The following is a 14,739-nucleotide window of genomic DNA, read 5'->3' as shown; positions in this document are numbered from 1 at the left end:
AGGGCCAAATTTCTAAAGATATTTAGATGCCTAAAGCTACAACTAGCTTAGTGATTTCAATGGCTATTAGGTGCCAATGTGCTTTTGTAAATCACACTACATCTTTAGGCTCATAAATATCTTAAAATATCTGGCCCTAGGTTCTTTAATTTTTTTTTTACTAACTGCAAAGCACTTGTTCCCCTGATAGGCAGAAGAGCTTAAATGTGTGCCAGTGTGATGATAAAGACTACTTTGCATGATTAGGTGCAATTTCCAAGAAGAACATGTGTCTAACAAGACCCTGGTAGTTGCTGTTCCATGTTTAGACAACCTTTAAATATGACTGATGCAGGAACATTATAAATAGCTGTGGAAACTGACACTTATGGGAGAGCTTTGTCCAATTCACTGTGACACTAAATCAGAGAAAAATCACTGCCAAAAATCTGGAACTCCAGAATGTGTTAAGGATTGGAAAAAGAGACTGGCAGATCAACGCTCTCTGCACTGCTTCCCTAGAGAAAAAATAACCTTTCAGGATGTAATGTAAAATTAGTTTGTAGAATCAGGGTAGTCATTCCAGCAGAAATGTAGCAAAATGTCTTTATAGCTACATGGCTGTTAAATATTAGAGATAATTGGGAGGGAAAGAGGCAGGAAGGGGGGGAAATTCACAGAAATGTTTTCATTTTTTAAAAAATTTAAAATTCTAAATTGTGTTGAAATATCAAGAACCAGCAAATTTTTGTTTGTTGGAGACAGACTGGAAAAGAAGTCTAAATAATCAGAGTATTGTGCATTGTGTCAAGAAACTGAGTGTATCAAGTGTAATCAGCCATGAAAGTAGCAGATGATGTGGCAAATATAGAAGTGTTTGTCCACATTTGACTATTTTCCCCACGTACAAATACTTTAAAAGGCCCTGTGTACTCTGAGGCAAGCTGGACCTAAACTGTGTGGCAAGGTCCCTGGATTCTGCATCCCTCCAGTGCAGAAAATTGGAAATCTGACACCATTTTACAAAATTGGGGTGGGAGGAGGAAGAGTAAGGGATGTAATTTCATATTAAATTCAATATTTTTATTCTGTTTCATATTTACAGTCTGATATATTGTAGATTTTATATTAGTGCAGAAGGGCATCAGAGAAGCTTGTGATAATGCTGGCAACTTGGTAAGAAAGAGTGCTAGGGTTTTTGGGAACCCAGGGAAGCATGAAAAGCAATTTAGGATTATGAGAAAAGTACATTACTTTGATGTTCCTGTTAAAATGATCAGCAGTGAAATAGTTAACAATATTGAAACTCATGGGTGAGATTTTCAAAAAGGGGAATTAGGCACTCAGCTCCCATGTGCCCAACTTTCTTAGCTGATTTTGAAAACCCCACTCTATAAATTCATCTTTATGCTTCAAAGTTTAACAAACCATTGAAAAGAATGAGGCTGTTCACATCTCCCGAAGGTCGTGTTTCAGGAAGGCTGTACTCCATTGGTTTACACTTTCAATGTTCTCTTCACAACCAGGAGGGATAGAAGTATCTTTAAAAAAAGAAAAGGAAAAAAAGTTCAGAGTGGAGTTATTTAGCAATAGCTCTTCTAAAAAATCCATGGATAGACATACTCTTAGATCCTGGAAGCACAATTCTCCCCATTCCCTGTGGGCTCCATTAATTCTCCCTTTCTCTTGTGACAGCTAGGGACATGTCTATATGTACTGCGCCACAGCAGCACAGCTGTACCGACGCACCTGCGCCACTGCAGCGTGTCTGGTGAAGATCCTCTATGCTGACAGGAGAGAGCGCTCTCCCATCAGCATAATAAAATCACCTCAGTGAATGGCAGAAGCTATGTTGGCAGGAGAATCTCCCACCAACATAGCACTGTGCACACAAACACTTATTTCGGTGTAACTTATGTCGCTCAGAAGGGTGGTTTATTCACATCCCTGAGTGACATAAATTATGCCAACATAAGCTGTAGTGTAGACATAGCCTTAGTCCCTCCCTCCCCTCCCCTCTCCTCAGAGGTGCTATGGACCCTGACTCAGCAGAGCTGGGATGAACATCCTCTGTGACTTCTGGACCCCAGTAATGATTTCAGCAAAACGCACATTCCATAATTAGTTCTGAATATCTTTCTGCTCTGATGATATATCATCCGCTCCGACTTCCTCTCTCCCTGGATGATTCAAGTACCACAGTGCCTCTGCATCTGCATCAGCAACTTCACCTTGAGCTGGAGAGCTCAGGGCACGCCATCCCCTCTCCTCTGCCCTCACTGGACCACTTTCATTCAGCGCGGGAAGGTGTAGGAAGAGCACTGAGAGAAAAGTTGTCTTCATTGTCATGAGAGAGGATAACATGGAGTGGAGAGAAGATCAAGGATAAGTGGTTATTTTAGCAGGGTTTCAGTATGTTGAAAAAGGTAAATAATTAAATAGAATGTGGTATTTTGGAAAACAGAAATAGGCAAAAATTTAAAAAAATGATTTGGATCCATTACATTGTGCACCTGGTTAGACTATTGAATCATTTGATTTTATTCCAGATATCGTTGTCCTCCTTTCCTTTTTCCACCTATGTGTAGTAAGATGAGGCCCTGAAACATAAACCCGTATCAGAGGCCCAGTATGAGGCCTAAGGCCTGAACTAAAGTAATAGTCAAGATTTTGCTAACATAAAGCAAAATTAAGCTGTGAGCCAGAGGCAGGCCCTGCTCGCAGAAGATGGCAACGACAGCACTGATGTTTCAAAAATACACATACCTAAAAGGTACTGGACACTAGAGATACCAGAACACTCCGATACTTGCACATTCCACACAGATAACAAGGACAGGGGCAAAAGGGTAATATGATGGATAGAGTTGTTTTGTTCGAACCAACATGTACAAGGTGAGAGGTGGCACCTTACTGCATAGAGGGGTTGTACCTTGCTACGTAGAGGAGTTGCACCTCAATACATCAGGAGTGATGTGTAATCTGTTTGTACCTGTGTTTAAGAATGCATCCCTGAGTGGATGTCTTTGTCTGGCCTAGAGGGCAGTGGAAAGTCCCGCCACTGACTGAGCCGGTCCATTGCCAGGGAACACATATGTACTAGCTAGCAGCACTTTAGCAGCACCTTGGATATCTAATCCAGGGAGCTGGAGACTGTGTTTCTCTTCGACAATAAACCTGGCCTGGATGCCTTCGTGCCTTATCGGAGTGTGAGGTCTTTGGGGGTTCTCTGGGGGTCTGCTGTGCCAGCGATCTGCAGAGCCGGGACAGCACACAGAGGGAACACATGTACGCAGCCAACTGATATCAACACTGAACAGGGCAGAGCACCACACCGGTAGCGTCTGACAACACTATGGTTTGTTACAATAATTTCGTGATGTCTTTTCTTTAATTAGACTGTAAACTCTTTGAGGCCTTGGGGAGTTATCTCAATAGAAATAAATACTAATAGCAGTGCAGTGTTCCCAAACCACAGGCCTTCAGAAATCACTAATCAGACACCCCCAAACTAATGAGAGTGGCTTGAAAAATCACTAGAATTTTAAAAATAACTCTTGGGTTCTTTTATTTGCCTCTGGTGTGTCGACTTTTAGGGTTCACATTTTCCTGACTTTTGTCCACAATCACGAGAGCTAAAAACTTACTTTTTATTTTTTAAAGAAAGCTGAGATTCTGGTTTATTCATATGACTTCAGGAACTGTCAGGAAGATGGGGGAGAATAAAACATATGAGCACAATGACCAGAGTGATGTTAGGCATGTGTCTTGTTAGTTATGCCTTTTTATTATTTTTATATAAACTATTCCATAACGTCCTTCTTCCCAAGTATCGTTAAGTGTATGATTGCTTTTCTTACCCCCAGTTTTAACTGTTACCCCAATATCTCTTTAAATAGAAGTTATTGCCCAAGCTATTATATGCTCATTGATTAATGTTTTGGTATTTTTTAAGATTTACAACATAATTTCCCCTCCTATGCCAAAGTCAACTCCATGGACAGCATGCCCCAGTATCACTCTAAGGGCTTCTTTAATGCACCTCCCTGTCAGCAGAAATGAACAGAAGACTTGTCACATCCAGAGGTCGGTGAAGGTGACCCCTCCTCCCTCAGCACTACTGCCACACCAGCAGCACCTGAAAAGTCTATTGTCCACTGGAGGTACTATCCCTACTCCGAAAGCTGAACTAGAGGAGATGTCTCCTTACATGGCTGCCTCCAGATTGTATGTGTTGGGAGGGTGTAGGAGGTAACTTGATCACTGCCTCAGTCTGGATTTCAGGGAGTGTGTATGGATGGAGGAAGCCCAGCAGGGTTTGCTCTATGTCTTCCACTTGCTGAAAGGTAGCATGGGGGATCGGAGCACTAGGACTGAGCAAAATATGTTTATTAAATAAATATATTATTTCACAGAAGGGGATAGGTATTGATACAGCAAATGGTTTGCTGAAAGAAAAGTACTGTGAATGTACAGCTACCATGCAACTTGTGGTTTACACTATTTTCAGTGAGTACACAGAGGAAAGTAGTGGAAAGTCCTTTGAAAGTAATCTATTACTGGTTATTAAATAAAGCCAAAATAATTCCACTCTGATATCCTGGTTTTAGTCTCTGGACGGGAAAACGAAAGCATCTCACAAAAACTTATTAATCTTGAATGACTCCTGATTAAAATGTAACATTGTGTGGATATAGTAATGCTTACATGATACACGATAACATTGGATGCTGTCTCATTTTAGGGACATTGGTATTGTAAAGGAGATTTGAAATTCTCCAGAACCTGTCCTCAGGCCAGACACAAGGCTCTTCTGTGAATCTGATAAGTTAAAACTATACATGTGTCACTTGCTTTTATAGAAGAGTTTGTCCCCGGGTTCAGTATCAAGGATGATCCCTTATTAACTAGAGTGACCACTTATATTTAAAGAAAAGAGATCAACTGTAGGAAAAATAATGAGCATACCTTAAATTTAAGAAAGATCTCAATAATGTTTTATTTGTGGTACAACATACTGCATTTGTATCAGTGTGTGATACCATGTATAATTATTGTTTTAAAGCATGAGTTGGAACAAATGTGTCTTAATACCAGGACATTAACTACCATATTAGGGGGAGGATATTCCTTAAAATACAGGATGGAAGCTCAGTTTGGGCTCACTCACTACCTGATCAAGCCCCAATATTATCCTCCTTCCACCTTTCTGCTACCCCAACCAGTACCTGGATCCTCCGTTACCTCACCACTCTTCAGCGTGAGAGCAAGGATAACTCTCTGTCAGGTCCATCACTATCATGTATCTCCTTCTGCTCCATTCACTACTGTTGGCACAGAATATTCCATGCAAGACAGTCTTTTATCAGGGAGAGAGCAGGTTATTCAGGGAGCTGTTAGCTCCAATTGGGGGAGTTGCAGGGCAAATTGGCTTTCCATCAATAAGACACATGAGCTGACCACACACCAATTCAATGATTCTCCTGCTTCAGCTGGATCTGTAAACAGGCGGCTCCAATCCAAAACTCCAAGGGCTGACCAGAAAAGAAGTAAAATCCAGGAATTCCAGGATTTTCCATGCAGGTGAAGAGGCCTGAATTGGCCTATTCACACTGGGGCATACATATGGAGGTGAACCATGAGAATTGAGGGCTGTGGAGTAAATTGCATTCTTTATGCACTTTTGACCACCACACTTGTACTCTGTGCATTCATCCAACTCCTCCAAGACTATTTCCAGTATTCCATACCTTTGGGAACATATTCTTTTGCATTCATCAACATTTCCTTCTTGTCCACCACATATGGATATTATCCTCAAAAATTACACTGATCTAAGGTGCAGGGTGGACCATATTCAGTCCTTTACCAGCAATAGGTTAAGGCATCTCCCAAACCCACCAACTCCACTATGGGACATCACAGAAGAACAAACTTTAAGGAGTGAAAGTTTGTGCCTCCTAATTTGGAAACAGAATCTGTAGGGCTGAGACCCTGAAGCAGTGTTTCAACCTTAGAGGTTGAATCCAGGCAGTACTGCTTTGTAAATGTATGGCATAAGGGCGATGTGACTGCTTTGCAGATATCTATAATGGAAATATCCCTGAGGCATGCAGTGAAGTGCCTCAGTTCTAATTTTCCTTGACATGGTTCTCAGCTTTAGGCCAGCCAGACCATAGCAATGTGAAATGTAATCAGACAGTAATTTAGATCTGGTCTTCTTGGTAATGGCATTGCCCATGGAACTGATGTCAAATGAAGTCAAAAGTTGGGTTGACAAAGGGTTTTACTCTGTTCAAAATAGCACCCAAGCACCTTTCAGCCTTACGGGCATGAAGAAAAGTAGCATGGGCATTTGGGCAGGAAAATATGCTAATTAAGGAGCACATCTGAAATCACTTTGGAGAGGAATCTTGGAGAAATCTGTAGTGCCACCTTATCCTTGTAAAATTTGGTATAAAATAGGTCAATCACTAGGGCCTGAAGCTCACTCACTCTGAAAGTTAAAGTTATTGCATGACCTTCCATATAAGAACCTGGAGCTCACAGGTACTGAGTTAGGAGGAATCCTTTAGCAAGATGGGTAGAGAACAATATGCAAGAGAGCATTTTTACGAACAGGATCCTAATATACATGGCAGCACTACCTATATATAACCTTTTAATCTGAAGAAGCCAGGACTCATCAATTCAATGCAAACATATCCTTGTCCTAAGAATAAAAAAAGGGCCATGAAAAATATATCTGATGATGGGTCCACAAAACACTCCCACAAAAGCATAGGGTTTGATAAAACCACTTTTGTACATATAGGTCCCAATCCAACTCTTTGTTCAATAAGTGAGTGAGTGATTGCCTTGCAGTGTAGACAGCAGGAGTTTCAGTTGGGAAGAAATGAAAGAGAGTCTCAGATCAGTAAGCAAGAGGCAGGCTTTCCTGAGGTAATGAATGCTATTATATAGAGTACAAGTGCTGAAAGCCTGTGGCATCATGAACATTCCATTTGTGTGACACTTACAGAGTACTTCAGTGATGTAGTGTCTAGAAGATGGTTGGACTAAATAGAAAATCACCAGCTGAAATTTTGAAAAATATTTATCTTATAAATACAATAAATCTCTTAACTGGGAATGATCGATAATAACATTTATAGCCAAAAGAGAATGTAGATGGTAATTCCAGTGCTTCTAATTAAAAACAAAATATGACTTTGTGGAGTAAAGCATGACTAGCTCTTAATTATATTAAGAGACCTGGGTTTGGTTCTCAACTCTGATATTGACTTATGGTGTAAACTTGGGAAAGTCGCTTAGGCCAAGATTTTCAAGTAACTAGTGGTTGTGGGTGGTTGAGGGGGGCTTTTGGGTGCCTATCTTTAAATATATATAAGGAGCCTGTATTTCAGAGAATAGTGCTTGGCACTATCTGGAAATCAGACCTCTATAAGATGTTTTAAATTGGGCACTCAAAATCACTAGTCATTTGAGAAAATAATAGCTTTCAATAACATCCTCCTCGCTGATGCCTTGCAGCTCTCTCTAATGCTCCCTTCCCCTCTCCCAGGCTCCTGCTTGGTCCACATAGCTGTTCCTTGATCATCTTCAATGCTTGACCGACCCTCACAGCTACTCCCCTTTGCCTTTTGTGACAGTCCTCTATCCCCCTTCTTTTTTGTGATATTCTCCTCTCCTCACATTTGTTGCTTTCTCTCCAGTTCTCTCAGGGACTAACATTTCTTCACAGAATCTTTCAAAATGGATATAAAGTTTGGTTTCAAAGGAAATGATGCTTAAATGAAGCTGAAGCATCACTTAAGCTATGTGCACCAGAGTTTACACATGTATAAAATGGGATACTTTTACTGAATGGTAACCTTAGTAAACACTGAAATGTCTAAAATATCTGTCAATATATTAAAAATTAACATATCTAAAGCATTAGAAAACTTGTGCATACAGCTTAACACCTACACCATGCAGCAGAAAATCTGCATTTACTAATTGTCAGAAAAATCTCAAATATTTTGGAAGCCATCTCTGTTTTTTTAATTATCATTATCATTTGTCTTTGCTTTTGAACAGAGAGAACATTTCACACCAGCACTGCAATCTTCTGCAAGCAAGCTGAGGAATCAATATCTTTCTCTTTTTGTCTAGTCTTTCCAACTTCTCCAGACTGTCATGATCATGTTGCTTCCTCATCTGCTGCCTTCAATTATTTATGGGCAAAGGCAGCCCCACAAAATGGTTATTACTGTGGATCAGCCTGAGCCCAGGGTTACGTTAAAAATACCACAGGGGATTGTTTTTATTTTGTCAAGAAAACATAACTAATTGTAGCATTGTTTACTGTGCCAGGTGCCATGTCCAATCAGTGTCAAAAAGAATCTTAGGTCTTCTGCTGGAAAGAAGGATTGCTTACATAGTCTATCTTATTGCTGCCAGCTACAAGCTCAGTTTACCTCCCTTGTAAATAACCACTATACCTGTACTTGAAATTTCTTCATGAAAGAGACACCCTTTTTTTTTTTGGTCTTGACCTACTATAACACTTAGGGAAATGAATAACTTCTCAATATTCCCTAGAGTTTGTTACTACCACCCAGCTTTTTACAAAGACTTATTGCATCTGCTAAACTTCAGCTGAACTTGCATTGTTTGCTGTACTTCAAACAATTGTTAAAGCTTGTAAGATCAAACAAGATTTTATGTGGAGGCACGGTGTTCTTTTCTTCAAAAAAAAACAATTGGCAGCACTACATGTTTGTAATTGACATCTGTAGTGTACAAAGGAATAAAAAAGTTAACTATGGCTCCTTTTTAATAATTTTTTTTTAATTTAATTGTTCCTTTTTCAGTCCTGCAACTTGGCATCATAATGCGGCAGGTCTTATTCTTTGCATTCAAAATTCCCAGTGACTCTCACAGGAGTTCTTGGTGCACAAGGAATGTAAGATTCGGTTCTGTAAGTTACCTCAGATACTTAAAAAAAAAATAACATCTGCATATTATAACAGCAACAACACTGCTCCAAGAACGTGCTATTTTTAAAATGGAAATTACCTATAATTGCCACAACAATAGGTAAATTGTTAAGTTCAAAAGTTTAGTGGAATTTCTGATGTCTGAATAATTTAGCTTACCTTAATTTCAGTGCCATATGGCTAACTAAAAACCAACATAAAATGCCCAAATTAGGGCTTGAGATGCCAATATAAATGGGGAATCTTGATTAATTGAAAGGATGCCAAAAAATAGAGTAAATAACAGCAATTGAAGGGGCCTCAGGAGGGCCTGTAACACAGAAGGAGATAGGGCTTTTTCCTTAGTCTATACCTCTCACATGATTGCCTACACTATGGGCGGCCTCCTTTAGGCTCTGCCCCACCAAGCCAGAGAAAATCAGGTTTCTTCTTCCCTGAGCTCTGCCACTGTAGGCGCTTCTTTCTTGGTCTCAGAGTAGTAGCAGTGTTAGTCTGTATCGCAAAAAGAACAGGAGTACTTGTGGCACCTTAGAGACTAACAATGAAGTGGGCTGTAGCCCACGAAAGCTTATGCTCAAATAAATTTGTTAGATACTATAAAGATGGCAATAACTGTCTTTTCTGTGAAAAGAGAAGAAGTTGGTTGAAATGGGCTGGAACTGTTGTTATTGCTGTTGCTATTGAAGTCTGATCCCATTTCCTAGAAGATAAAATAAGACAAACACACACCAAAGGGAAAGAAAAGAACAGCGAAGATAGAAAATGCAGTTTCTGTCTCTGGCATTGATTCTCATTTGCAGTCTCACTGCTGGAGAAATACATAGCCTTATAGGCACTTTGAGACATGGCAAACTTGTACCAGCATTGGGCTATTTAGGACATTGTCGTTAGCTGCCTCTTTCTGGTCACAGGCTTACAACAGTGTTGCAAAATATACAGTCTTTGCCAGTTAAGCCAGACTCCAATTAAACAGAAGGCAATTGGAAAGAAAAGAAATAAGGTGGGGAAGGAAAAGGACACATAAGGGTGGAGGGGGTGAAATGACAAAGTCTCACATCCCAGGTGGTGGTCACGATTTAGCCAGAGCCAGTGAAGGTGGTAATGTCACCTGAGTTCCTCTTTTTAGCCAGTCCCATCAGGATTAGGATTACAAAGGCCCAGCAATGTCATTGTGAATCTTGGGGTCCCAGAAGACAGTGGGGGTGGGTGCCATGATGGTGAAGATTGCAACTTCCTGTTAACTTTTCTCCCAGCCAGCAGTTGTTGTCAGAAGGCTTCCTCTTCTTGATTTTTTTCCAAAAAAGTATTTTCTTTTAAGGACCCCAAAAGGGAGCAATTGGCTAAATAGCTCGTACCCTCATTATTTTGTCCAAAATATAGGTCTAAATTTTGGTTTGTTGATTTCCAGTTACACATCTCTCTTGTTTATCAGGCATGAATTTAACACAGTCCTTGGATTATATCAGCCAGATTTTTTTTTTTTTAGTCTATCTCTCTTTTGAAACTTTTCCTGTCAATGTTTATTGTTATAGATTATAGTGACATTTGATGAACTTTCAGTCACTTTTCACAGTTGATCTTCCAAGTAAGGTAAATTTGTGGGCCCAACTATTACAACACACCCCATGCTGGAAGAGTGAAATGACTGATTCTGGGAAGAAGAGACTCACACAGGTGTTGTGCTCCTGTGCAGAGTCCCACTGAATTTGTATCCAATTTTGACAACAAATTAGTGAACATGAAATTAATTTTACTAAGCCACAGTAAGGGTGCTAATGCAGGTTAAATGGGAAACTGGGCAGATTTTGAATGCAATGTTTTGCACACCTGTCTTTGTTGTGTGGTCTGACAATCGGTTATGCCTATCTGTAAGAAGAGTCTGAGTGAGCTCTTTCCTGACATCTAGTGACACAATGGGGGAAAAGACTTCAGGAGCAGAGCATATTTGCATGAACACACCTACTCTGCCTAGGTGTTCAGCAGACAGAACTGCCTTGCCAAAGTAATCAATTTTGGCTGGTTTGGGGTTACAAATCACTTTAGCATTGAATGATGGGGCACGAATAAAAGGCAGCAGAACCGTGCTTAGCATGCCCTGATTGAGGGGGTCATCCTAAACTGAGCCTCACTTACTAAGCAGGCTAAGGATGCCAAATCTCACTGAAGATGAGAAGGAGTGGGGACAGGTGTTCCTAGCTGATGGTGTAGGGATCTGGCCACAGAGTCCTGGCACCATTTGACTCTTCCTTCTCCAGTGTTTAAAGACAGAGCTGACTGGACTCAAATTGAGAGTCCTTGTTTCTGTTCAGTGATTGCTAGAGCTGAAATCATTCATGAGCAGCTCTAAGGGCTGAGCCTTATGACCTGGTATGGGGACAATGTTGCAGTGACAGACAGCAGAGGCACTGGCATAGTGGTTCCCTGCTACCAGTGAAATCAATAAGAGCTGAAGTCACTAAGAACTGGACTTAGTGGGGGAACCTCAGAATGTGACATCACAAAAGTGTCAGTGATAGCAGTGACAGAGATGAGAGGTGGTAGCGAGTGTCCAATGGCAGCAGAGATAACAGCTCCAGTGAGAAGCAGCAGAAATAACAGTTGCAGCAGCTGCAGAGGCATTGCTCAATGCCACCACCCTATTTTCAGGGATCAGAGGTGGACCTAAGCAAATCCACCTCTGAACTCTGGATCATCACTAACTAAGGACAACCAACTGTGAGTGGGATGGAGCTCAAGGAAAGGGGAGTGGCATGTTAAAGGAACATTCATTCATCAGACTTTCACACTAAAAGATGGAAAACTGAGTCAAAGAACACTACAGAGGGGGTATTTGCTTGTGGCTACATGCTTTAGAATTGTGGTTGTAGTGTTTTCCCAAAGTAATGCTGGGTTCATTTTTCCTTGTAATGAAAGTTTTCTTTGATATACACAGACTCAGTACTTGTGAGTGAGGAAGTACCCAGGATTGGTGTTTGGTTTTTCCAGATTACTATGTGGGTGCTCAACCCAGTTCTGTTTTGTATTGTTAAGAGGAACCTCTAGATATTGAACACGACCTTTGTTGCTGCTATCTTCACCTGGCAGATGAGTTACATTTCTGACCCCCGCTTTAGCTCCATTCCTGTCAGGGCCGGCTCCAGCTTTTTTGCCGCCCCAAGCAGCAAAGCGAAAAAAAAAAGATAAAGCCGCGATCGGCAGCACTTCGGCGGCAGCTGTACCGCGCCGCTTCATTCTCCGGCGGCAATTCGGCGGCGGGTCCTTCGCTCCGAGAGGTACTGAGGGACCAGCCGCCGAATTGCCATCGAAGACCCAGACGTGCTTCCCCTTTCCATTTGCGGCCCCAAGCACCTGCTTCCTTCGCTGGTGCCTGGAGCCGGTTCTGATTCCTGTAATTGGATCCATCCAGACAACTTTCTGTGCCTGTGGAAAACCCCACTGACTGAAATGGTTCTCTATGCACAGATCCATTGATGGGATTAGGGTCTTTGTTTCCTCACCTGTAAAATGGGAGTTATAATAGTTGGAAAGCACAGCAAGTGCTTTCATGATGAAAAATACTTTAAAAGTACTTCAAAAGTAAATACGTATGATTTTTTTTAAAGGTATACATACGTTGATGAGCTCTGACAACTGTAACAGTGTGATAATGAAGAGAGAGAGCTTTTGTAATGTTATCAAAGTTCAGAATCCTGAGATGATTGTAGAACAGCCTTATTCTGTATATGTGTGTGTGTGTGTGCGTATGTGTGTGTGTGTGTGTTGGATTGTCTCAGATAATATGGACTTTTAAAATATTTCTTTTTTTAAATCTTTTTTTTCCTTTCCACCCTTGATTTTTTTCCCCTGAGCTTTTACTTATTTAAAATTTAGCATGGAAAGAGAAAATGATTGTTTCCTACCAAAAGGGCTCTAAGTTCCTGTGACTATCTCAGCCTGCTATGTACTAACCCTTGCAATATGATATCATGCCTAAGCAAAATTCTGAAATGGGAGCAGCCACAACATTTGCAATGCTGCAGATTGTTAAAAAATTAGGGCTGTCAATTAATCACAGTTAACTCATGTAATTAACTCAAAAAAATTAATGGTGACTAAAAAAATTAATCATGATTAATCAGTTTTAATCGCACTGTTAAACAATAAAATACCAATTGAAATTTATTAAATATTTTGGATGTTTTTCTACTTTTTCAAATATATTGATTTTACTTACAACACAGAATACAAAGTGTACATTGATCACTTTATATTATTATTTTTGATTACAAATATTTGCACTGTAAAAATAATAAACGAAGGAAATAGTATTTTTCAGTTCACCTCATACAAGTACTGCAGTGCAATCTCTTTATCATGAAAATGCAACTTAAAAATGTAGAATTATGTACAAAAAATAACTGCATTCAAAAACAAAACAATTTAAAACTTTAAAGTCTACAAGTCCACTCAGTCCTACTTCTTGTTCAGACAATCACTAAGACAAACAAGTTTATTTACATTTATGGGAGATAATGCTTCTTATTTACAATGTCACCAGAATGTGAGAACAGGTGTTCACATGTTACTTTTGTAGCAGCATTGCAAGGTATTTACGTGCCAGATATGCTGAACATTCATAAGCACCTTCATGCTTCAGCCGCCATTCCAGAGGACATCTTCCATGCTGATGACACTTGTTAAAAAAATAATGTGTTAATTAAATTTGTGACTGAACTCCTTGGGGGAGAACTGTATGTCTCCTGCTCTGTTTTACCCACATTCTGCCATATATTTCATGTTATAGTAGTCTCGGATGATGACTCAGCACATGTTGTTCATTTTAAGAACACTTTCGCTGCAGATTTGACAAAACGCAAAGAAGGTACCAATGTGAGATTTCTAAAGATAGCTACAGCACTACACTAAACCTTAAACTACAGGTTTAGGAATCTGAAGTGCCTTCCAAAATCTGAGACGGATGAGGTGTGGAGCATGCGTTCAGAAGTCTTAAAAGCAATACTCCATTGCAGAAACTACAGAACCCGAACCACCAAAAAAGAAAATCAATCCTCTGCTAGTGGCATCTGACTCAGATTATGAAAATGAACATTAGTCGTCCATACTGCTTTGGATTGTTATCGAGCAGAACCTTTCATCAATCTGGATGGATGTCCCCTGGAATGGTGGTTGAAGCTTTCGAATAAAATAAAGCTCTTCTTCAGGTCTTGAAAAATAGAAAAAGAGCTCTTGTCTCTCTCACCAACAGGAGTTGGTCCAATTAAAGATATTGCCTCACCCACCTTGTCTCTAATATCCTTGGACCAACACAGCTACAACTACAGTGCATACATAAAAAAATTTATGACACCAGCTCAAGAAAGTGGACATAGATCTTCCTTGGGACAATATACGAGATAGTTGACCTTCCAACGGTTATTTTTCTCACCACCCATTGCTCTCAGTTTAATAATATAAACCCATCTGGCTTTCATGGAATCCCACTCAACCCCCTGCAAACTCAGAGACTTTAATTTCATATGTTGTCTGAAGGATGATTGCTCCAAGGAGCTTTTGTTGAATGTGGCTATTAGTCATCTTTTAGCATCAGGTGTGGTCTCTGCTGCTATATGGTGACTGTGGTGAGTTCAGTGATAAGGACAGTCAAATTGATGTTAAATCTTAGAGGGAGAAAATATGAAAGATTTACCACAAGAGGCAAAGATGAGAAAAAACTGTGTGGTATCTTTTGTTGTTCTTGGGCTTCCCCTCTTCCCCCTTTTGACAATGTCATGCTACT

This window comes from Terrapene carolina, unplaced genomic scaffold (assembly GCF_002925995.2).
Source record: "Terrapene carolina triunguis isolate 2854851 unplaced genomic scaffold, T_m_triunguis-2.0 Scaffold42, whole genome shotgun sequence".
NCBI classification, from domain to species: Eukaryota; Metazoa; Chordata; order Testudines; family Emydidae; genus Terrapene; species Terrapene triunguis.
Note: the sequence above shows the minus strand (reverse complement) of the source record.